A 26274-nucleotide genomic window follows, 5' to 3' on the forward strand; every position below is an offset into this window, starting at 1 on the left:
GGCTTACTAAATTCTGAGCTCAGTGTCTGTGGCTTCCTGGGACAGAACTTTTCATAATACCAAATATGCTCTGATACAGAACCACAACTCAGCCCTTTATTTTAGGAGTAATGACTTTAACACTCCTTTTGCACTAAAAATCAACTTTAATATTTCTACTCACATTGAATTCTGTTGCCTTCCTTGTGAATGTGAGCAAATAAGTGGTTTGTAGGAAAGAAACACCTCCCATATGTTCTGAATTTCAATTCAGTGAGAACATAATTTGTTTAGCTTTGGTAAGGTCTCAGCTGGAATAACACATCCAGCTTGGGAATGATAATGATGAATGACCAAACACATTAGTGCTGATTAGTCTAAAGAAAGGAGACTAAATGTCTAACAGTCCTAAAAACATCTAAATGAGATACAGAGAGGCAGGGAAGTACCTGTCCTATATCTAGGATTAGACAAAAAGCTTTAGCTTTAAAACACAGGAAGGAAGATCCAAAATAGATTATAAGCAAGGAAGTTTTTAACAGTGAAGGCTTGTTTCATTTGCAGTTCCTGAAAACTTCAGTGGGAGAACAAGGCTGAAAAATTGTCTGTCAGGAACAACACAGGTTGGCCCAAAGAGGGCCCAGCCCCTTGCTACCTGCACATCCCTCTCATGTTGCCCAGAGTGGAATCATCCACCCTTTTAAAAACCCCCAGTATGAAACTCTGTTTCTAATGTTAGCTTTCCTTTGAATAATCTGATTAAATTATCTGTATATTTTGTTTCTATAGTAGGAATGAGACTAAAATATGCATTAAGTACAAAAATATAAAAATTGTGCCTTCAGTACAAAATACATACCTTTTACCACACAGCTATGAACTTCAGTTACTGCTTTAAATTTAGCAGGTGCAAAAATTCATGCACACAAATGCTTCAAAAGCTTTTGCTGAAAGCCTGTTCATCAATTTACAGCAGGTACTGAGCATTAAATCCCTTTTGTTTGTGTTTGGTATTATTCTATCAATACTATAATATTGGTATTATAGCATTGATATACTATTGTATACCTACTACTATAGCATTGGTATACTATAACACCAATATTATAAGTACCATATGGTTAAAACAAAAATAAATATCATGGAAAAAACTATGACAGTAAAACACTACAGTTTTCTATAGGTTATAATCAGATATTTTTACTTTTTCCTCTGAAAGTTGAGCTTTTATATTCTGTGACTTTAAATTCTGGCACCCTAATCTAATATAAATGCTTAAAAATCGGCACAAGACCTACAAAATATTAAAAAATAGCTCTATTTTTATAATGAGAACTTTTTTTATTTTTTCTACCAAAACATAGCAGAGCTACATTTCTCAAAAACCGGCATGAGATCAAACATACACTGCTAGGGGCATATTTGCTAAATTAACTAAAGAACATCAGTGACTAATCAATATGAGAGTAAATCTAAGCAAAAGGGTTGATAACTTATTTTAAGCATAACATTTTATCTTCAGGAGGGAAACAATACATAAAGTTTAAGAGCAATTCAAACTGGCAGTCCCAGAATTGGGTTTAAATCAATAACTGTGAATTTCCTGCAGGTAGATTACAAAACACAATAAAGCACCATAAGTATATGTAACATAGAAGTTTGTTTATCTAACTCCACAGTACCCAAAAAGGATTCAGCTTTTTTTTTCCACTTTCATTTAAAACTCATGAATACCACAGACGTGCTGATGGCAATTTTAAGATGAGGAATTAAACTTTAATTTTCAATATTTTGTTGGCTTTTTCTTGGCTTTTAGAAATGTTCTACAGTTTATCCACCTTTGTACCTATCCTACTGAAGAGGAAGCCTTTACAGATAGTGAGGGCAAACCTCAAACTTCACCCTTCTCACTCGTGGGGATTCAAGAAACACCTCTAAGTTATTCACTTGGTAGGCATTAGAAGCTTCCTGCCTGTCTGTAAAGCTGCTGTGGGGACTATACTTCCATCTGCAGAAGAACAAAATTATCTGAGCAAGTTAAAAGTGATCAGCAGTAGATCTGAATTCTACAGTCAGTTATGTGGCCATTGGCTTCAAGGAAAGCTTCACATTTAGGTGGAACAAGTAATGTTTAGGGGACCATGCCTTTTCCCCAGTGCCACCAACTACCTACAGTGCTTCCTTATAAAATTCACTTTTCCACTAATGGCATCATGTGTGTTTCTCATTGGTCCTTAAACTAATTCCTAATCCTAGATGTTTTCTAATATTTAATAATTACCTAATTTAATTGAAGCTGTTTATCAATTCCTATAAATATATATATATATACACACACATTCTTCCTTCGATTTTTCTAGATATTTGTGTAATATCCTCTGTAAATTGCAAAACTACTAATAGCTCATAATTTTTGATCTAATACACCAAAATGTCTTGAACTCCTTTGAAAGCTTCAGAAAATTTCTGATCCATCCCACTGGGAAAAGGGCTGGAGGAAATATTTTGCTGCGTACTGGGTTTGGTTCAGAGAGGAGCATGACTCCTGTGAGGGCAAAATCATGGGTGCTGACTCTGCCTTATAGAGTGAATGAGGAAACAATAATAAGAGTATGGTTCAATTCCTCCTCTTCAAGAATCTCTTCCAGCTTTGGTGGGAAGACCTGATCTCGTAAAAGCACAAGGTCTCTTCCCCTCTGCCCTGCACTTTAACTCTGCTTCCTGCACATCAAGGCTGGCCTCGGACAGAGCCTCCCTGTACCTGATAATTCTTTGAGTAGAAAAAACACATGGGAAAGCATCACAGTGTAAGCGATGAGACTTCAAATATATTCAATCTGCTGCAGTACTGTTCAATCTTTAACCACGGCTCAATTCCCAGAATGAAATTAAAAACAATTTAAAAATCATTATTTACATGATTTCTGTATCTTGTACAAAAGAAAACAAGCCATATTTAATGCACAGCAGAATGCCACCAAATGCTTGCAGGTATAAGGAGAAAGAAATTTTTTTCTAATTTAAAATATAATCAAGATCCTTGAACTTTAAATTAATCTGTGTTCAACATGTGCTATCAGAATTCAGCACTGCCATATGAGTTACATGCCTGCTTTGTAATAGGCATTTAATTTAGCACTAGATTTAGAGTGGGTTAATAGATAATAAGCAAAGGGCAATCTCAAAGCCTCAAATTAAATGAAATAAAGGCTGTCTTCAGAGATCAAGGCAATTTGATGAGAATGAAAGGTATCTTTCATATAACACATGTCTGTGCCACAAAAGCTAAAATAACATAAAAAGAACCTATTTCCACTAAAGACACCTCTACTTCTTAAAGAATCAGTGATTCCTTAGACAGCCTAGACAACTTTATTTCTCTCCCAGTTCATTTCTTCTTTCTATATCCTGTGGGGTGCAGTGGTTCAGCACAGCCAAGCACTTTTATATTTCCCTAATGGCTGGGTTCCCTGCATTAATATCCCAATGGGATATAGTGCTATTGAACTGCTTCTGCTGCACTGGTGAAAAAGAAAAATTACTCTATTTTCTGCTGAGGGAGAAGAAAGAACTTCAGGTATTTCAGTCACTAAACATTTGAAAATTTAGTCTCATTGTCTGAAAAGTTGAAAGGGTTATCCATTTCTATCAGTTTTAAGGTTTGATTTCTCCCCTAAATCCAGTGAATAAATTAGGCTTTTAAAGTGAGCCTTAGGCATCTAGATTTTTGCCTACGTGCTTTTGAAAAGACCCACCTAGTTTCAACTCTGAAACTGTGTCTCTTCTTTTTTCCAAAATTTTCCAAAAGATCTTTCTTGATGCATCTTCGCAGCTGTTCAGCTCTGAAAGGCAGTTCTCCATCAGGAGCCATTAGGCAAGCATTACTATAGCCTGGGCTTCCATAGTAGTCTGGTTTGGTAAATATTTGCAGGCAATGCCCAAACCAAACCAATGAGGATTGGGATTTCTATGATTTCTAGTTGCAATGCAGGTTAATTTTTAGCTTCAGGTGCTGATACCCAGTATACACAGAACCCATGCTTAGAACACTGATCACAAGAAAATGCAGAGCTGAAGAGGATCAGCTATACTGTATTCTCCAGTATTTGGAGGGTGCTGATTCTGTCTAAGGTAGAGTTCATTTTCCTAACAGTAACTGCTATAGGCTGTGCTTTGGCTCTGTGCTGAACGCAGCAGTGATAATACAGAGATGTTTTTGTTATTGCTGAGCAGGGATTGCACAAATCCAAGGCCCTTTCTGCTTCTCACCCCACCAGTGAGGAGGCTGAGGGAGCACAAGGAATTGGGAGAGGACACTGCTGGAATAGTTGACTCAAGAGATATTCAATATCATATGGCTCAGTATGTAAAAGCTTGGTGAATAAGAAGAAGGAATAGGGGATATTCAAAGAGATGCTGCTCCCAAAGCAGTCATGGAATTCCATACTTCAAACTTTGTAGCCCCTTTTTTCCTTTTGTCCTTCTTCCAAGGTGTGACATGTGAAAATTACTGTAGTGGAAATGCACAGCACAATACAGCTGAAGGGGACTACCTGCACAGAGGGTCTAAATCCCTACATATTCTCCCCATACAGATGGGGTTTACTAATGCATGTCTTTTTGTTCAATTTTTCAGCCGGATTACTTTATTATAAATTAAACCTCCAATGTTCCTTTATGTGGAACTATTTCTCCTGTCATGCTTCCAGTAGCTGTTATACTTAATAAGAATTTAATGAGAAGAAAATATATGGCAATCCAGCCATAAACTCCTCCACTGTAAGGAGACCCAGGTTTCTGATGACTGCTTCTATCTCAGAACATTCTTAAGATCAACTGTACTGACCACCCATCACAACAATCCTCTGAAACACCTCTGAAAGTCCAGTTCTCCATTAGGCTGTAAAGTAAAAGGATGAAGTAGAAAAGGATGGATTGAACTATTAACTGCAATCTGGGACTCACAGCAATGTAAACCTTTTATTATATCAGACACTAAGAGATATCTAGAAAGGATAAACCAAAAAAGGATGAAGTAACTAATTGCAATTTTTTTTAGTAAAAATATTTTATATATTAATTTATATATATACATAAATTAAAGTAAATCCTATGGCATGGATTAAAATAATGCATTTGTGAATACACAAAGTTTTACTTACAAGGACTGACTTTCAGTACTGCTGTTTAGCTGTATCTCCCTTTGGTAGATCTGCTAGAAACCTCTGACACAGCAGGCTCATACCTTTACTGCCTCTGCAATCTCTCATGAGCTTAAAAGCAATTGATACCAACAATACAGCATTCAAATACACTGCTGACTAAAAGACTCCTCCCTAATAAAGCAGGGCAAGGAAGAATTGAATCAGTAAGAAACATTCAAATAGAAACAGCTCTCAAGCAGAAGACAGAAGGAAGTAATTCTGACCCTGTGGTTAGAAGGGGAACATTTTTGTAGCAGAAAGACTTCCTAAAGCCTGCAGCTCCTGACACCCCAGCAGCTCTTCCTGTGCATTTAGAGCACAGCTGAGTCACTCCACATGGTCCTGGACAAGAAGAGCACAGCTCTGGAGGGGCTGTGGGGACACATGGTTGGTTGGGAGCAGTTGTTTGACAGCTGGATGAGGTCCCAGCAGTCATGAAAATTTTACACTCTCTGCTCCTGCAGAGTTCACAGTATATTTACACTCTGTGTATTCAGCCCCCACAGGACATAATCCAACATACTATGGCAACTTTAAGACCCCCAAAGAAGGCAAGCTACACTGCACCATTGGAAGACAGCAGAAAGTAAACCCAAACACAAGACTATCATCCCCATTCTAAAACAATACAGGAAGGAGCAACTTGGTGTGTCTGCCAGGACACATGTCACAAACCATTAGAGGTCTATTGCTTAGCAGTGGTTCATGCTAAGCAATCCATGGTAATTTCCAATAAAGTATTTCTGACTGTAACATTTTATCAAGAATTAATTTAAACTCAGCCAATTTTTTGGCCTTTAGCATTTTCTTAATTACAATGGAAACAGAATTAAGTTAATTCTTGACAGTAACCCACGATTCCTCATGATGGACTACTGTCTCTAAAAATAAGATAAGGAAATATACAGAGGGGGATTTCATATAATCCATGTCATTCAAATAAACTAAATAATTAATATAATAAAAGATACATCCGACTCCCATGGAAGGATTTACTGTCTCCCTTGCAATTTACATCCCTTAATAGAAGAAAAATTTGTAGACCATTTTAAAACTCCAGAGGATTTCCCATTAGCTGATGCAAACCCAAGGTAATATAAATGTAGAGATAATGGATGAACTGTTCTGTAAGTCAAATAGGTGGACAGATGAACAATTTTTGAAAAGGAGGACTTTGCCGTCATCCTTCCAAAAGACAGGAAAAATACATTCCATGTCCTACCAGACTTAGCAGAATCTTAGGAAATATTTAAATCCTCTGGGAAACATTTACCTTTTTTCTGGCTAGCTCTATTCTTAAACTACAATTCTTCTAACAAGATGAAATTGTATTGTAGGTTTACCTAAATTTCCTAGATTATTTCTTTTGATAAAAATTTTGGATTTGTTTTACAGATACTCAAGTAACTAGATGTACTGATTTTGATTAGTTGACACACACTTTACACTGCCCCCTTCCCCATCTTCTTGAATGTTTTACAGAAACTTGCTCTATTTAGGAAGAACAAGAATACATTTTGTAAATATTCATCTTAAATGTCATTTCCACATTTCCAAAAATGTGCTAAAAATATATTATTTGTAATGCATTTTTAAATTTTAAAAAATACACTACTATGTAAAGTCTACATTATTTTACACAACAGAGTAGTTTGAGCATTGCCAGAGATGAATGTGAGATCCCCACACCACCTACAGAAATGTGACTCAGTACAATTACAGAGACACTAGTGGTAGTAGAAGATACACACTTGCTATGCCTCTCTAATTACTGGGTTGCATTAATGTGATTGCCAGCAGTGCTGCCAGTTGGTGCCATTATGGCAAAATGACAACATGATACTGTGGACAACTGCCCTCAAATGGCTTATTTTATATACACTGGGGAATGGCCATCACTAATGGAAATTTCTGTTAATTTAGCCTAGATTTGAATATGTACATTTAAAGCAATAACCTTGGTGTACTCTGACATGTCTAAAATGTTTATTCCTCTCTAATGAATGAGCAGGCTGAACATCAACACTGTACTCTGATTAATACTACAAGAAGTTTGGATGTTTTCAGGTCTTTTCCCCACATTTTCCTAGCTTACTGTACATGTCTATGCAACAATTACTCTTTGTATGAAAACACATTCCTGTCTTTCTAAGTATTTTTCCACGACTTTAGTTTCTCTACATGAAGCAAGAGTTCTGTGATTTGCAGGTTAGGTCTGCAATACAGCCTCAGTAGCTTTTGGAAGAATATTCCTGTCTTTGAGTCCTGTATTGCTATTCCCTGTGCCTGAGATTATAATTTCAAAACTCTCTCCAAACCATCAAGTGCCAACAGTCCTTATTGGACTCGAGTATCTCTGTGTGTGAGACATTCTCTGAAGGAATTCCCTAATCTGCAAGAGACCATAAAAGTGTGCCTTTGAGCTGGATGCATATTCAGTGAATTCTCCTAATGTATATTAAGATGTATATATTGGAATCTTTTAATAACCAAGAAATGGGTTAGGCAAGTCTGCACGGCTGAGAATTGATAGGAAGGATTCACCAGCTGAAAACCAACTAAAAGTCAATTCTCTGGCTACAAAAGCTGTAAAAATTAATTTTTAAAAATGATTTAATAAATAAATGGTTTAGCTTTTCAGTAATACTGAATGAGTGAGCTCACTGGCATTCTTAATTGAATAGGAGCAGCCACATATGAAAGAAATGCACCCCTCACAACCAGCACCCTTATGAACAGTCCTCAGTCCCAGACTAGAGAATGATAACTATCTTCTCAAACCCACAGAGCAAATGCAAATAAAGACTTCAAAAATCATTGCAAAAATTATAACAGAATAAACTGCTTAAAATATCTTTTCTCCACTCTTCTCAACAGAGAAATATGCATTTTATTCTACTGACCACTGCTCGAAGTATAAACTATGGTACCATTTAAAATTTACAAAAGTGCTTTCTTCTTAGTCGTGCAGTTCAGTGTGCTTCCCCTTTCCTAGTTCAATCCAGCAGAATCTCTCATACATTTTTTCATGTTTTCAGAGGATGCACAGAATTTCATTTTTCTGACTGCTTCTGTGATGCATGTGGAGAATAAGAGAGCTTTTGATTAAAGCCAATTGTAGTGTGAAGCCTGACCTGCAGGCCCACCCCAGCAGATACCTCACTCACACATTGTGCCAAGGCAGTAATGCTTCCATATATGTACAACCTCTATAAAGCTCTGTTTTGTAATGGTATTGGACATAGTAAATATTTGGGGACAAAAATTAGAAGTAGCTGCAGCTGACTATAAATACATATTTCTGAATCATGCGACGCACATCCAAGAAGGAATGACACACAAGTTGGGCATGGCAGAGTTCCCAGGCATGGCTGAGTATTGGGTGGGATGTGTGTGAAATTCTCACCTCCCACCATCCTGTCTTACACATTCACTCCAATGCCTACAGGAAAAGCAAAAGTCTAAGTATGGTAATAGTGAAACCATCAGAGCACATACCAGTCCATAAACATTTTTCAGGACAGAGGATTTACTAATAGAAAAGCCATAAAACCAAATAAGGTCTCTCAAGTTCTGTAAAAACCTAACACTGGGAAGATCTGTATCTGCAATGATTTGCTTGCTCCAGCACAAACTTTGGAATCCTACAAGTAATGTAAGTTTAAATAAAACAGTTACAATGCTGGAGGATTGAAGAGGGAAAAAAGGGAAAAAGAATCTTGCTCTTGTATGCACAAGTTAGCCTATATTTACTACCAAAACCAAATTATCATTCCAAAAATCAAGATATTTGCTCATCTTTCAGTTCAGGTCTTTCTGAAAACAAAATAAGGGTGTGGAACCTTAGGGTACTTCTGAGAGACAGAGCTGCACTGGAGTTCCCATTCCCTAGGATGCTGAGGAGTGTTGAGTCCTTTGCACTGGTCTCTTATGAGATAGCACTAAACTCATTTCCTTCTTCTCTTCCCTTTCTTGGCCTTTAGTTATTTTTAGTCGTTTATAGAGTCAGGGAATTATTCATCCATCCTGTCCCTCCCATTATAATCCATGGAGGTTCTATTCAGGCCCGTGGGGCATGGATCTGGGGAGGTTGCCCAGCTGTGAGGATACAGACAATATTCCTCACTACTCTCTTACATTGCCTATTGCAAAATTTTCAGAGAAGCAGAAGGAGTTTCTAACTAAGGCAAATAGGTGTGAGCAGCATTTGGCTTTGTGTTTTCTTTGTAATACAAACTCAACTCTTTAAATGCCTCTCTGTAAGATGGCACAAATTCCCCAATTTATATGTTAAAGGAGCATACCGGTGTCCTAACAAAAAAATTAGCATATGAATACCAGTTAGATGATAAGAGATTAACATAAAAATGAATTGCAAAAATCTGGATTGCAAAAAAAATTCACATTGTGCTGTCAAATCTCCAGTTTACATTAAAATGTAATCCTAAAATGAAAACAGCACAGAGCATCATTGAATGTCAACTTTCTTTTTACCCTCCAGTGCAGTAACAGTGTCCAAGCTCTGGGGATAGAGTGTTGTAAGTTCACACAGCATGCACTTAACTCAAACTGCTGTGAGAAACTGGTGTTTAACTCAAACTGCTGTGAGAAACTGGTGTTTTTCTTCTTTTGCAAAAGCAAGCAGAAATGAAGAATAAAAGAAAGGGACTACTCTCTCATATCAAGAAGATAACTACTTCTCTTTCTATTACACTTTAACATGCAAATCAATCCTCGTGCTGTTCTTTGCCAGTTTCCATCATGTTATTCACCCTGGAACAGCTGGGAGCTCTCCTACTGCTCCACCTGGCATTGGCTTAGGATCAAATGGGGTCATCTGTCAAATAATAGATGAGAAATAAATGGATGAAGGTCTTCCAAGGGGTGGAACCACTTGCTAGTTGTGTAGGTAAATTACAATGAAACAACGTAAGGCTCATTAGTTTGTTAATTAAAGATTATTAAATAAATAATCTATGCACTAAAGTAATTTTTTTTCCTAGATGCCTGCTCCAAATCTCATAAAAGGTACAATTTTAGGAATAAAAATTACTATTTTCTGGTGGTTGAAAATCTCAGAGATAATTGTGGTTTAAAAGTTCTTTCTTTTTATACATTTAATCTAAACCAAAATAGTTTTGAATTTTAAATGATTTTTCGGGAAGATTTTTTCCTCCTTCACCGTTAAACACACCACTTGCGTTTTCAAAATAATTGCAGAGTTTTTTGGCTTCCTCAGGAATCTTATCTGTACTCTAAAAAGAGACATGTGCCCATACATGTAGCAAAACCTTAATACAAAGCACAAGTTGCCCTATTCCAAGCATTTTTAAAATTTATGCTCCATCTTGAATCAATTGGATAATTCTCCTGATAACCTTTAACTTTACCAGGAGCTCTTTTTTACTATTCTGGTGCTTCTTATTAAAGTGTTCTCTTTCCCAAAGCAAATAGCCACTCACCATCACTGAAATATGGGATATTCAAGTGGGATTCCTACACATAGTGAACAAGTGCAATTCAGTACATGTGCACTGATGTCAAACATTTTGCGCCAATATTCCAGTTCTATCAGCTAGGGTCCTTTCCAAAATTGTAAATATATGCACAGTATTATTTCAGTGATTTATCACAATAACCTGGACATCTTAGTGCATGTCTCAGCTAGAACACCAATTTTGTCATGCTGAACACTAATTAGTTTAAAAATTCTGTCATGCTTAATCAAATTAAGCATAATATCAAGTAACCTCACTGAATTCAATGACTCACCCACTTCTCCTGTGGGAAAAAAATCAAAGCAACTTCCCATGTCACAGAATTCCTCAGCAGCTTTGAAGGCTACTCACATTTTCAAAAGGGAATAAATTTAGATTCTTCAAAAGATCTGCACAGATCCTTATGTGTGATCTACATAGGTAATCTATCTTTAAGGCTAATTTAATAGCCTTTTGATTGAAATAATGAACTATTTACTGTAATTATGCATGCAGCATTGTTTTAAGTATAATAAGACTGGCAAAATCATGTTGTGTAAAACAGAGCCACTAAAGGAATTAATGACCAGAGTACAGTATTTCACAGAACTAATATCAACATCTGTGGTTCAAGATGATATGATAGCATTCTGGGCAGGCAGTGAGTATTCCTAACTTATTCCATGAATTTACTTTAGCTGGGTGCTGAAAGAGTTCCAGAAGTTTCCCAAGAAAAGTTTTGACTCCAGACAGAACACTAAATGACACAAAGGCCATACTTATAGTTAGAACAGGCATGTGTGTTCTAACTGCTCATTTTTGCAGGCAAACAATAAGCAAATGTTGATGGCCTTGTGGGTAAAGTTTCCTTATAAATTTCACTTCATTCCTTTTGTGTGACATAAATTTCCGTAAGAAACAGCTTGATAATAGGAAAAGGGTTAATATTCAGCTTGCTATTTTTGCATTTATTTTATGATAATACGACAAGTAAAAGGGCTTCATATATTTGCTTTATCAAAGTCACATAAAAGCAAGATGGGTTTGTTTGCATAGGTTTGACTTGACTTCTGTGAGCATTATGGCTGAGTAGAGACTAAAACAGAATTGAGCTTAGGAGTTATCATTTCTCAGGGCCCTTTACTCCCCAGTGATATACACAGGGCTAAATAAGATTTCCCCCTGTAATTTCCTTATCAAATACATCTCACATTCACTGCAGAATTCTTATCTCTATAAATCTAAAGTAATCCAAATGTATGAATTTTTTATACAATTCTTTCAACTTATGATGCAATGGCTGCTCTTTTCTTTGTCCTTTACAGAAGCAGCAGTGGAAATTCAGTCACCTAACACAACTAGCCTTGGGGAACAATCAGTGGCAAGTGGTACTTTCATCATTAGGTCATCAATTTGGTTCTAATTTGGCCTGAAACTCTGGGCTACATGCTCACTGTGACAATACTGCAATTGGTTTTGTTTGACAAGTCAGCTGCAAAGCTCTTTGGGGGTTACCTGCAGACCCTGACCTTGCATCTACTGCAGTAAATAAAATATCTGGGGCCAAAAAAAAGCTGGGAATAAATGAGGAAAGTCCAAATAGCAAAACTGTAAGGCCATCTCTCTGCTTGTTTGTCTCTGAAGATCCAGAAGAAGAGAGTGTAGAAAAAACTGCTTTTAATCACTTACTGATGTCTGTCAGTAAATAATGGGGTTTATCTTTCTGATTATACTCTTAAGGGCAGGGGAAGCAAGAAGCTCTACTAATATCCCTAGAAGCAACTCTCTAATATCCTGAGTGTCCTCATCAGGATTTAAACTAAAGGATCCTGAAGAAGCATAAAACTACATTCATTGTGAGGAAAAAAAAATTCTAAAGAAACTACAGCAGCAGTTTTGCTGACAAGGTGAAGTCACAATACTTTAGATCATTTTATCTCTTGATGCATTGTTGTCTGCTGCAAGCCCTACATATCCTGTCACAGATAACAGAAACTAGGAAAAATGAAATAAGGCTGAGGAAGTAAGTTAAATAAAACAGTAAACTTGCTGATAATGGGATCTGCTATGACTGTGAGATAACTTCCTAAAGAAAGTCACAATGACCTAGTTATTCAAAGAATGGAAAGCAGGTGACCCCTGGAAATAGGACCATCTTTTTTCCAGAAGAGTATGCTGGGCTGCCAGGTATTAATCCTGAACATGACATCTGCAAAGCCAATTGGACAATTTTTTGTCTTTATCTTTCCAACTAACACCTTTTCTGTCATTGAAAAATAGTGAGATTGCAGATTTCTTAAAAAACTTGCTTGAGAAATTCTGAGAGAACCATTGCTCTCCTTTGTGATAAAGCAGTTTCAGAGATAAAATATCATTCAGGGAACATTTCTTATTAAGATCAGCTTTTAAATTTCAGAACTACAAAATCTCTATCTTTTCTCATGTGGCTTATTCAGCAGAATGCTTATTATTAATACTGTAGTACTTATGAGCAAAAAAGTCTTCTCCTCTGAACTCAATATGCTTCTGAAGAGAAACACACCTATAAATGTACATCTACCTACTACTGATTTTTCTGTTCTTTAAAGAACAAGCAAGTCACTTGAAATTTTAATTATGTTTCCCACATACGTCAAATCTCTACCATAATTATTTTTCCATCCTGCTTGGTAGGCAGCAGAAAACTGAACTTGGCAAAGAAAAGAGGGACTTGATTTTTCAAAATATAGTAAAATAAATTTTACTCAAAGAAAATTTTTGGACTTAAGCATGTAACATCTTTAAATATTTGAAAGACTCTAGTTAAACAAATGCACAGGAAGTTTGCTTGATGTATTATTTCACAGTCTTTCCATCTGTTACTAAAATGTTGTTGTATTGATATTTTTTCCCACATTTTTACTAAAGGCTGTTTACAATATTTAATTTTACTCTAACAAAACACTGTCTAATACTCCTTCCAAATAAAATCTCTAAAGCTAAAATATTCAGAAGAATATTTTAAAATATTTATTTAATGCACATTTTAATGAAGTTTATATTTAATGTTTACGCTGATCTCTTTGTTACTGTAGGTATCCTTATCCAGCAGCTTTTTCAGGTAGGATTTACTTCTCCCTTTAACAAGAGTTAAAATAATATCTGCCAAAATAACAGGAGGAATATTTGGACTCTGTTTCATGAAAATTACCTAAGGATCTTTGATGAATATATATTTTCTTTGTTCATTCCAGCACATAAAAGAAAACCCTCTAAGTGAAAGCAAGAAGCTACAAGAAGCTGCCAGAAAACAAAGATTTCAGCATTTATTATTATTGTGTTTTTTCAGTGCTTGCTGTCTGTCCTGCTGCACACACCCTCATTTTACAGTTCCAGACTTCACATTTTTGAAAGGCCAGTGTTGAGAACAAACCTGTACTCTGTATAGAGTTAAAATACTGTTTTAGATAAGTAACTCAGTTTTTCAGACTTTGTACTAGATCAGTGTTCATTCAGTGTCTCTAAGACACTTTTCATTAAAAGGATTTGCTCCTTCCTCCCAGTGCAATAGGTGCTCAGTCACTTTATCACTCCAAAGAAAATTAAATCTAATTATGAATCATGTGGTTCTAAAATGCCTACAAACATATGTATTTTAAATCCCTGTGTCTTTGTTGATTATTTAATATATTACATCTTGGTTTAGTAAAGGCATTAAAACCTTGGGACTGGTTGTGACAGTCAAGTAAAATGGTGTTAGAGGGCTGTCAGCATTGTCAGGAGGCCAGGTTCTTAATCCTCTTTTTGGACACTGAAATCCCATCATTTCAGACTGCAGAGGGCTTCAAAGGGCAGATCAATTTTTATAAAGGCACTGGGGATACTTCTGCATAGTGGCTGAGAGAGAACATTCTGTTTATGTATCTTGCTTGTAAAGCAAATATGCAGTGATGCATTCCTTTTATCACTTTCAACACTCCTCACAATTTGTCCAGTGAAGCCCTCTGATGCAGGGGAAATATATCACAGTGGCACCTCCAGTACAGCAGCCTGCACACAGCTGGTTCCTCAGGAAACAGGATCACCATCTCACTCCCATTTCTCCCATATGTCATTCTAAAATCAAAGCAGGTTGTCAGGAAAAAAGCTGCCTTCAACAGCTGCTTTTTTGACACTAAAAGCTTTAGGCCAGTCTCTTGAAAGAAAGGATTCCATGAGGCTGAATTTCCAAGCCTATGATTGATTGTTACAGTGAAACACATATGAAATAGCTACCTGTATTTAGAGATGCATAGCTTCCTCCTACTGTCTGAAAAGCAGTGACCTTGGCGTGCCATTTAAAAAACCATTAATGGGCCATTAATGGCACTTCTTCATGGTTTCAGTTTGGCTGAGCTTTTGAGGACAGATTAGAGGTTTTAACACTCTCATTCCCAAAGTTGTGAGGCATTCATGGGAAACCTCCAAGTAACACAGCTCTGAAAGCTTATACAAAAATATATCTAGATAAGGAGATTTCATACAAGTAATTATTTGGTATTTACAAAAACACCCAGAAGGTCTTTGACTGCTTCCCCCTTACTCTCAACCTCACATCAATTTATCTTTCATTGCCAGACATGCTTAATCTTTTTTATGCATTGAAGGATTCCAAGGAGTTCCCTTAGACTGTTTTCTAAGAAAGGTCAAATTTCCTAAAATGTAGAAATGATTTTCAAAAGTGACAGAAGTGAAAACTGCCACCCTGGGCCATTTCCAGGGGTGCCTTCCCTTGGCACCCTGTGGCCCAGAGGAGGAGGGTGTCCTCCAGCAGGGTGTGTCTCCTGCTGCTTTTGGGCAGACTGTCATGGGCACCAGTGATCCCATGCCATGGCCGCTGAGGCAATGGATCATTTTGGCTGTGCCACCACATTGAGAGGCACAGTCCTACCACTCATGCCACATGTGGTGCAGATATTCCCTGCTGAATGTGCACTTGATCAGTGACTGAGTAGAATGGAGATGAACGAATTATGTAGGAGGAAGCTTTCAAAACAGGAAACAGGTGTCGAAGTTGCACTACTTTTAACATTTAAGATCTACTCTTTTCCTTACAATATAATCATTTTTAACAAGCTCCAACTGTGAAACACTAAAACAGGATTTTAAAAGCGAAAATTCATTTTTTGTCTGCTCTGTCAGTTTTCTAATAACCTGATACATTAAATTCTTTGCAGAAATAATTAAGATACTGAGTTTAAGCCTGATTAACAAATACCAATTTTATTCATTAAATCCTTGGTTTTAATTTTTAAATAGGAAACAAATTAAAACTAAAACATGTAGAGCAGGAAATACATTCTCCTTTAATGTTCCAACCCATTCATTTATTGCATTAATTCAAAAGTAATTGTACTTAACTTTTGCTCAGCTAGGTACCCCGGAACTTGAAGAAATTAGCATATTCATAGTACTGAGACATAGCACAGTGATCCTGTCTATTTATTTACTTATTTATAAATTAACCTCTTTGCTCGTGCCTTGATTTTTTTATTCCTTCATCCAACTGTAGATTTTTTCCTTCCATGAATAAAAGTTCTACATTCTAGAGACACGTCAAAGCATAAATGCCACACAAAATCTTCTGAGAATAAACTTGAATACAGCTTAAAGGATACATGCAATTTCCCCTACTCCAAGAAAAAAATTTACTCAATGCATATTGCAAAATTATATTTGTATTCAATAGATCAAGACTTGCTGGAAAGGAAAGCTGGAAAGGAAATGAATTACTAGTAAAAAAATTGCATCCTTCTTATTAAAAATAGCTTTCTTCATTGTTGAGGCTAAACACAGAATTCCCTGGCCAGTTCTCCCACGTGGTTTTCCTTTGTGTGAATGATAAATTTATTCCTATCAGGCATTCACTTAGTTTGGATGCAGAGAGGGCATTGGAGATAGCTTTACCTGCTGTGCCTGTGGAATTTCCTTCTTAGGCTGTCAGCCCTGCAGTCTTGGATGTTATAAATGCAGGCAGGCACCTGAGCTAAGCTCAGCCTAAGCAGGCGTGTCTGCATGGCTGGGGCAGAGGGCTCTCGGCCCTGGGCTGCCACCCTTGGTGCCAGAGAAGTGCCATTGGCATTTGGCAATGAGACACATCGTGTGAGCACTGTGGGGCTGGTGCTGTACCTCACATCCAGTACCTGGAATGTGTTGGTGCTGGCTGGCACGGCACAGGAGCCCCAGCACCTTGTGAGGACTTGGCTGTGCGGGACTCGGGATTTTCCCTTCCACCAACCTCAAACTGCACTTGAAGCTGGCACACAAGGAAAGTTTGCCTTAAGCTACTGTGCAGGTGAAGCACAATGGGGAGCACATGGACCCAAGAGTTGAGTGAATGGCTGGGAGGGAAAACTAGACCCTGATGACTTGGCCTCTCTTCTTTTGCATCTCCAGGTGCACAGACCGACTAACCAATGGACTCTGGTTGCCCCCTTAGAGCCAGGCCCTCTAATGTTTGCCCCTCCTAAAAATTTCAATGAGCCACAAAGTGCCAAAGAATCACAAAGAACGGAACTTTTCTAAGAGCTGCATGAAATTTATGCAAATAAAATCTATGCACAATAAAGTCCTGATAGGATTATTTAACCATCCTGATGTATTATTCTGAGGAAAATCAGCAATAAATGGTTGGGGGTTCTTTGTCAGATTTTTCTGTCATCTGATTTGATCTCATTTCTCTCAAGGACTTAGACATGTGAGAATGTCTTGCTTCCCTTTCAGATAGATAGGCCATTATTTCCCCTAAAGTTTTAGCATGAGTTTCCTCTTCCACCTCAGCTAAAACGGATTGATTACAAAAACCATGGAACACATCAGTTTTCACCTTACTAATTTTAGCCTAAAAGCCATTAAGTTCTCATCTTTTCCATGCAATATCCAGGAGCTAACACACACCAAAACCCCCCCAAAACTGCTAATGATACACCAAAATCACATTAACATCTTGATTTGCAATGGTTCTAATTCAACCATGTAAAATTTTATAGGGGCCTTCACTGAGCAGAATTAAGCATATACTGTATTAAAACTGAATACTAGGAAACTCTTTTTGGAGGCATAATCACTTTGTATTTTACAGGACCCCAGTTTATTCAAAATCCATTTTGAGCAGGAGATATATTCAATTAACTAATAAGCTTTCTCTAGATTTGAATTCTCTGACCTAGTATTTATGAAATTCCTGCTTTTCTCTTTTTTTAACCCCCCTCTGTTTTTTTTTTAACCAACACCTAGTAATTACTCCAAAAGCTATTCTGTATGCTTCATAAAACAGATAAGGAAGCATCAGGTTGCCATTTATATTTGTTAAAATGAAAAATATCTCCTGGTTTTCCTTTTGATGAATCCAGCTGTCAGAGAAATTAGCATGAAAGGCTAACTCATGCAAAGAAGAACGCACAAATGAACAATAAATTATACAACAAATAAAATACATCATTTATATTTATTAGGAGCCTAATTCTGGATGCTCTTATCATAGCACCCCTACTCAATTCAAATACTAAATATAGGCATTGTCATATTGGATCAGGATATGTTATTCCATCTCTGAAAACGGTAGTATCATACACTAACTATAGGTGCAAACGACAAGGGAATAGGCCATAAAAAACCCCACAGTATATAAACATAGAATTTATTCTGATATCTAAAGACACTGGCTTTACCCCAACTCTAGGATACACTGTCACTTCTATGGAAACTCTAAATATTCTTTACAGTCACAGAAATACACAGATCTTTTTTAAACCTTTAGCCTGGCCCAAAAGTCAATGAAGTCTTCCAAATTCCTTTTGCAGTGACTGCCAGTCTGTGCCATAAGGCACGTCAGCTTCCAGTCTTCTGCTGGCCTACCATAGCCCTTTTTCAGATCTTTGCTCTAGGTTTTCTTCCTCTAAAATCAAAATCATGCATTTGCAGGGCAAAGAGCTGGTGTGCATTCAGGACTTGCCACATAAAAGGCTGTGAGAGAGCAAGAACACACACCTAGAGCAAAGCAAACCTAGCAGTGCTTTCAATATCATCATTTCAGATGTAATTACCCTATTTTAACCATCGTTAATTCACAACATAGACACTTGTTGGGTTAAGATTCAGTTACATCCCTAGGCAGCTGTAACACAGCAGTGTTTGTTCTGGTTCAGTACAGAGAAAATTTTGAAAATCCAGGGGCTGTTATACCTCCACCTTCCTTTTGCAGAGGTACCATCAGCTATCTTTTGCTCCCACCCTCATTTACACACAGGATGCAGCTAAAAAATGTGCCAACATTTTTGTCTAGGTAAATGGGTTACTGAAATATGATTGCCTTCAATCAAAACCAGCATCTAAATTGTTCATGATGGAAGCAGGAGTGAAAACCTAATATGAGGTAAAGAGCATAAGCTAAATTGTGGAATGGAGCCATCTGAAAACTCAGTAAAATCAGTTTTTCATGGTGAGGAAAATGAGAAAAGAACCTTGGTGGCTACCATCATAAATGTTGGAAAAGAGGTGATGTCTGGATTCCAGGGTATTATATCAACGTCGAGAGCCAGATTAATATTAATGTCTCTTGCTTGTGGGATTTTGTACCAGGGAAGCAGGGAGTATCACTGCATGGACTGACTTACATTGGGTATTATCTGTAGGCTGTGCCAAGGACTCTTCATTCAGTCTACTCAGATAACTGCTGCATACATGCTGAAACTCTGCAGATTTTGGCTTTATCAACACTTGCACTGAGTAATTAATCATATCTTGGTCTAGTGCCAGTTGTTAAGAGAATTCCCTTCAGAGAATTCCCAATCTATTTGTTAGCTAACATCTATCACTGTGATACCAAATTAAGCAAAAAAAAATTTTTCTTTATATTATTTGATTATTTGTACATTTTTTTATTAATTAAGAAGACACTTTTTAAATAAAAACAAAACTTCAGCTATTCTACCTATGAGCTAATCTTTATCTTTGGATTGTTCCATATGCATATATTTGAAGATGCTGTTTTAATTCTTAAAGAAGCCTGTGGTGTTTCACTCAGGCTACAGTTGGCTTACTCAGAGGACTAAACTCAGAAATGTATTATTCTGACAGCAGGAGCAAACAAGCTGACGAGTCTTCTGTTGGCATGGCAACACAACACTGGAACTAATTCAGATCTTTGGTAATGACAACAAAATATTCTTTTCAAAAAGCATAGTAGTGAGGCATTATTTCATTCCACAATTTCTTGGTTTGGTGTTGGAATTTTGTTGGCTCTTTCTGTTTTTATTTTGAAAAATCATATTAAACTATCCTGTTTCTAAGTAGTCTGGTTTATGTGGCTCAACGTTGATACAACCTCTCTTCAGTCTTTCTTTTCATAGCTTGACTGTATTCCCACCTTGATGTTTACAACTGCTCCTGAAAACTGCAATTACAGACAGCTCTCAGTGTGCAGACTAATTAATTAACACCCTCAGCTTCTATTCAGAAGCAGTCAGTGCTGTAATGGATGACTTCTGAAAACAGATACAGAAGCACTAGGGATTATGAGCTCTTTTTCTTTCAGTATAAATCTGTGCCAGAAAAAAATTTAAGAACAACAAAAAAAAAAAAAAAAAACAACCCAGGTAAGGATGATATTTTAGAAATCTTCTTGCAGCAGTACAGATGCTGAACTGACAGAGCCAGAGCTCCAGTCAGAGCTCATGAAGTCTGTGATTTCAGTGAAACTGTATAGAAGAAAGGTAGTCTAAACTAAGTTATATTTGATACACACTCATAAAAATATTTAAGATTAAAAAAAAATACTGAAAAGCACTTACTGTGGACAAGAAACAAGAAAACCCTTTACAAAAGCATTACGGAATATAATACCCCTTTCCTATGTACGTGCATTCTTCTTTAAATATCAAGGACCTTCTTTCCTGATTAGATCTGATCAGTTCTGCCAATAATTTTATGGAAAACAGACCAATCCCCCAGCCTGTTTTCTGCTGTTTCAGCAGTGTCACTTTCCTGGCCCAGAAAGCCAAGCCAAACTGCAGAGCCAAACTCAGTTTCAGAGAACTCACTGGTCTGAACATGGCACACAAAGGAGAGGAAAAAACAAAATGCAGAAGGGCAGAGCAATTTATCCAAATTCAAACAGGTAATGGATAAGTTGAAACAGATGCTAGAACACCCAAGGAAAGAGATCAAGATTTCAGATCTCATTCTTTCCAGTGATTCAAGACACCTTACAATTATAAACAAACAAACAAACAAACACAACCCCAAAAAGAAACAAAAACCCCCATTATTCTGCCCATTTGATAGTTAATCATGGAAGCATAACAAACTTCTCCAGCGTTTGAAAGTGTTTCCAAAAGACCCTTAAAATAAACTACAAAAACCATTGATAGCCATACCATTAGTTACAAGTCATGGAACTGGGAAATTATTTGCATGCCTAAGCAGGAAACTGATGTTGTTTGGTTTAAAACTCATTATATGGGTAGACTATTCCACTTCATGTGCTGACTACCAAAAATTACTGACACCTTACAGTTTGTTATGCTGATCTCTTTAATTTTCATCATTGCTTCCATCAGAAATAAAACTCCTTGAGACTGACATTGTGTTCTTTTCATCAGGAATGTGTTGTTTTTCTGTGAATAATTTATATTCATTGTTTTGTGGTTTTGTCAATCACAGCACCACAGACAGCAATACTGACAATTTTTTTTCCTCATGCACACACCATTTTAGAAATAACTTCAGTAGGAGTTTTGGCAATTTAAGCACTGCAATTTGGAGACCAAGTCATGCTGAGAGTACTGACATCTAGTTTAAGAAATGAGTTCTTTAACTACTGGTCTAGCTTCAAGGTGATTTTTCTGGTGCAATTTTTTTCTTTAACGCTTTTAGGAATGCGCTTACATATGGCTAGCTTTCCATTATTTGTATTTGTCCTGTGCTCCAGTGTTACTAAATGAGATTCAGTTCAGAGCTAAGGTTACAAACAACACACACAGTGAACGGCAGACTGCAATAAGGGTGAAAAAAGCCTATTCCCTGGAGCTCAAACCTCTGTCCTTCAAAGGCAGGACAACATACTTTTAAACATGTTATGTTATACAGGAAGCTACTGCATTTTGAAAACTGGAGCAATACGCTATATCTACTTAATTAGCTCTGTGTTTCATCTTTTTCTTTTACAGGTCCTTTGTTGGTCTATGTAAGTACAAGCAAAATTCTGCTTCTCTTAGGGGTTTGTGATCCCTCATATTATTTTTTTATAAATACCTGCGTGATCTATCCCATTATGCTTTTGATTTGGACTGAATTACATTAATGGGTTTCACTCAGATCTCCCATCACACCTTCAAATAAAAACTCCCACAATAAAGGACAAGAAGGAAAAATGCAGAATTATCCTTCTATTTCTTGCAGCCATGTCCTTTCCTAGCCATCACTACTTAGATATACCATACAATTTCTCATTATTTACACCAATGCTAGTAGGATTCCAGAAGAGAAATGCAGGCACTGGAAAATTCCAAAAGCAAGGCTTTATAAAAGCCAAAGTACTAAGGAAAAGAAAGTTCTCAGCTCCCTCTGAAAGACAGTTGAAAAGTTTTTCAGTTTATGTTTCCTTATACTCTATTTGTATTTAAATTTAAAAACCAAGCCTTTGGTAGAAAAAGCCAATAAAAAATTCTGTTCTTGTCAAAGAGTGAACATATTTGTATATGCATCAAAAATAACAAGAGTTATTAATAGTAAGAATTACCATGACTATTTACAGACATATATTTTTCATTTCTTCAAATATAAAATACAGAAAATACAGTAGTATTTTTAGCAGACTTTGAAAAATATAACCTGTTAACATTAAGGTTAGCATTATCTACCTGGTAGATATAAAAAATATTTTTCATTGTAGGACAGAGATGAGCACATAATTTCAACCTCTAAAGGAGCTATTGGCATTCATCAGCAGAGATGCAATGCTAGAGCAAATGAACTACCATTTTAATCTTTCTGCCTGTAATTATCTTCTCCAATTTGGTTGGACAATTTGCAGCTATGATAAAACCTGGTGAGATTCTGTGTCAATACAACATCCTTCTTTTTTTTATTATTTATTTTGTTCAACTTGAAATGGGTTCTGCACTTCTGGGAGTTGGGCCATTTCTAAATGACCAGCAGGGTACGCTCCTATAGCCTTCCTTCACTGGATGTTTGTAAGAGACAGGCAACATGCAGCAATTACAAAATTACACCATTAATGAATCCATAGGAGTTGTGTTTCCCTGTTAAAACACAGACATCTTCAACATCCTCAGCTTCGGCTCAGTTCAGTCAGAGGCAGAGAATGGCACTGATCACCACAAAGAGAGAAAAGCAGATGGGAAACCTTAAGGGATGTGCCATGCTGGAATCAGCTCAGGCAAAGAGAGGCAAACTGGATTCATGATGAATGAGGCCTGAAAATAGCACAGGGAACGAGGGACAAAAGGATCACTCCTAGCAGGTGTGGAAACTCCATCTGTGGCAGTGAGAGGCACACAGAGGTAAAAAGCACCCTAACAATACGAGACTACAGAAGAACACAGGAAGAGGGTTTAGAATGAACTAAGAATGATCTAAGGTGAGAGGGGCAAAAAGTCTATTATACCTTCTTAACATCCATTTCTTACCACTCACGTATGAGCTCATTTTCTGAGCTTGTAGGCTTCCATTTAAGATTACATTTTAACAATGCAAAGCCACTCCAGGCTGCTGAGAAACATTTGTCTTAACCCTTGCTAAGTCATACATAAAGCCGGACCCAATCCTAGACTTTATTTTGAGGAGTCTGGTGTGAGAATTGCAGATAAACTGTATCAGCTTCCAGTATCTCACATATACTAAGGTTTGCTGCTTTTGCAAGTGATTATTGCTAGCAGAGAACTAATGCCCACATGGAGTTTGAGCATGTCTTCAAGGTATAGTAAAAGAAAGTGATCTCTGTCAAGGCAATCTGCTGGGAGCTGCAGTTTTTTGAACTTCATGAAAAGCAGCAATAATTTGAGAGCTAATAGGATACCATCAGGGAGTCCTCAAACTCTCAGGTAAGGCAATTCTTTCTTCTCAGCATGTTCTACAGCTAGAGGAGAAATATTATATTAGCTTGGACCCGAATCCTGAAAGGAACTCCCCATGGACATCGATCTCTTCTTCCTGGAACAGCCAACAGTAACTACTCAGACATGAAGAATACGGAACACCTCTTTTAAAACATTCTATGCAGGAATTTGGACATTCAAGTCATGGTAGAAACTACAGCAGCACCAAACACAGTGCCAGTGCCTGTTTCCTTAGCTGGCATCCCCAAAGATTGGTTTTATCCTTAAAGGTTGAATAAAAGCATTCTGTAACATCTTTCAAGGAATTTAATTTATGCTTATGCTTTCCAGCAATTCTCTCTGTGTTTTCCAGGAAATTTTGTTGTTCCTTCCTAGGAAATTTTCAAATGATTTCTAGCAGTGCTCCTGCTGCTTTCTGGGATTTTTTTATTAAAGGCTTTCAGAAATATATCCTGTACCTTCTAGGAACTTTTCAATTGCTCTCTTAGGCTCACTACTTTCTAAAATTATTTTCTCAGTACTTTCATCCAGGAATCTCCCCAAAGCTTTTCTGGTCTTTTCCTACTGCTCTCTAATTTCTGTGTGCTTTCTTGAATCCCCCCTCTTGATTTCTGGGAATTTTGTCTAAATGGTCAGTAGGATTTTGCAGGCTTCCTAAGAAATTCCCAACTGCTTCCTAAGAGTCTTTACAGATACTTCCTGTTGTTTCCCACTAATACTCCTGTTATTCTCTAGGCATTTCCACTGGGATTTTCTGAAAATATTACTGATTTCTTATAGGAATTTATTAATGCTCCTTCCCAGGAATTTATCTTCTACTTACAGACTTTTTTCACAACTTTCTAGGAAACCACTAATAGATCCTAGGAATACCACCCTGGCACTCATAAATGACTTTAAAGAATGCTCCAGATGTTTTTGAGGAATTTCCCCACGACTTTTTGGGGATCCTGCTAATGCTGTTGTAAGTTTCCTTTCTACTACATTAACAGACACACTAGGGATAATTGATACTCACATTCTGACAAAAAGAAGGGAAAATATCCCTGGGCTAGAAATATTGCCAAATCATTTCAGTGCTCATGCAGGTGGCAGGTCAAGTTGATTTTCTGTGGATCCTTTAGAGCTACACTCTGTTACCTGGGGTGCACTGACACAATGATAGTGAAGCAGAGTTACAGCTCACCCACTCTTTCCCTAGCCTGGACCTCAACAACCACAAGGTACATGCCTTTCATCTCAGTTAATGTCATTTGATCAGCTGACATTTTGAATCTTGGTGCAAATATCCTTTTCTTAGTAAATTGATTACAAGCGGCAGCAGGCCTCTACCAGATTGCTTTTTCCATGATACAGAACTATTAGTTACATGTCTTTGTGGCCAGAACTTCAATCCCATCCTTTTTTAGTTCCAAGTCAGGAGATTCAGCTCTTGTCACAGCAAACTGGTAAGGGCAGTACCCACCACCTGTTCATTCAATTTTCAAATAAATATACTTCTGTTTCTTCCAGGCTGCACCTCTGGCACCTCTGGCTAGGAAAAAGCTCTTTATAACCAATCAAATAGTTAGCTCATGGCTTTCACTCAAACATTTCAGAATTCTGTTTCTACAATTCTACAATACTTCTACAAGTATTGACAACAAATGGGCTGCTTGAGACTGTAAGACCACAGACCTTCATGACAACATCACTCCATGTGCTTTTCTGTATTTCCTGAACATGCATTTGTCCCTCTGGTCTCTTTTTTTTTTTTTTTTTTTACTCCCTGGAGCAGAGATGAGTATTTAGTTTTGGACTGTACATCACCAACCTGAGTCTGACATTCACAGCTGGGAAGGTAATTTCTGCAATTTTAGAAAATTGGCAAAATTATAAACCATTACTTCAGTATAATAGAACTTCACTAACTTGTCAGTATTGTTTTATTATACATCAATGCTCCTATTTTGTATTTGGGGCTCAGGTGAAAGGTTGCTTTCCAAACCAACTGATCCTCTGCTGTCATTTCTAACCTGAAAATTTTAGGTCTCTGTGTCATGATCATAGATTGCCTAAATAAATGTCAGAAGGATTCATGTATATTGATGCCAATTAAAAACAACTGGTTTTATGCTGCTTTATTGATGGAAAACACCTTTAAGTGCTTTTCAAATGGATTATGTAAAATTTCTTTAAAAAACACAGATGGTTTGATTTGGATTTTCATTGACAGAAAAAAAATGCAGAGAATTATATAATCTACTGAAAACTATGATGGTCTCAAGATGTGACAAAAGTAAGACTTCCACAAGTTAATGAACAGCTGCTCACTGTTAAAAATCTGCTTCTGTAAAAGAGGAGAGAAATCAACGTCTTTTGTCCACTGACTTTTACTGACAAGAGGCCAGAGCACACAAAGGCAAATCTACTTAAAGGTTTAAAACCAGACTAAACCTTTACTGTTTGAGAATAAAGTAGTTTCAAGTCTTCAGGGTTCAGTGAGCTATTTTCTTCTTAAGCCAGTTTGTTAATGAG

This window comes from Fringilla coelebs, assembly GCF_963513975.1.
Source record: "Fringilla coelebs genome assembly, chromosome: 8".
In the NCBI taxonomy this organism is placed as follows: Eukaryota; Metazoa; Chordata; class Aves; order Passeriformes; family Fringillidae; genus Fringilla; species Fringilla coelebs.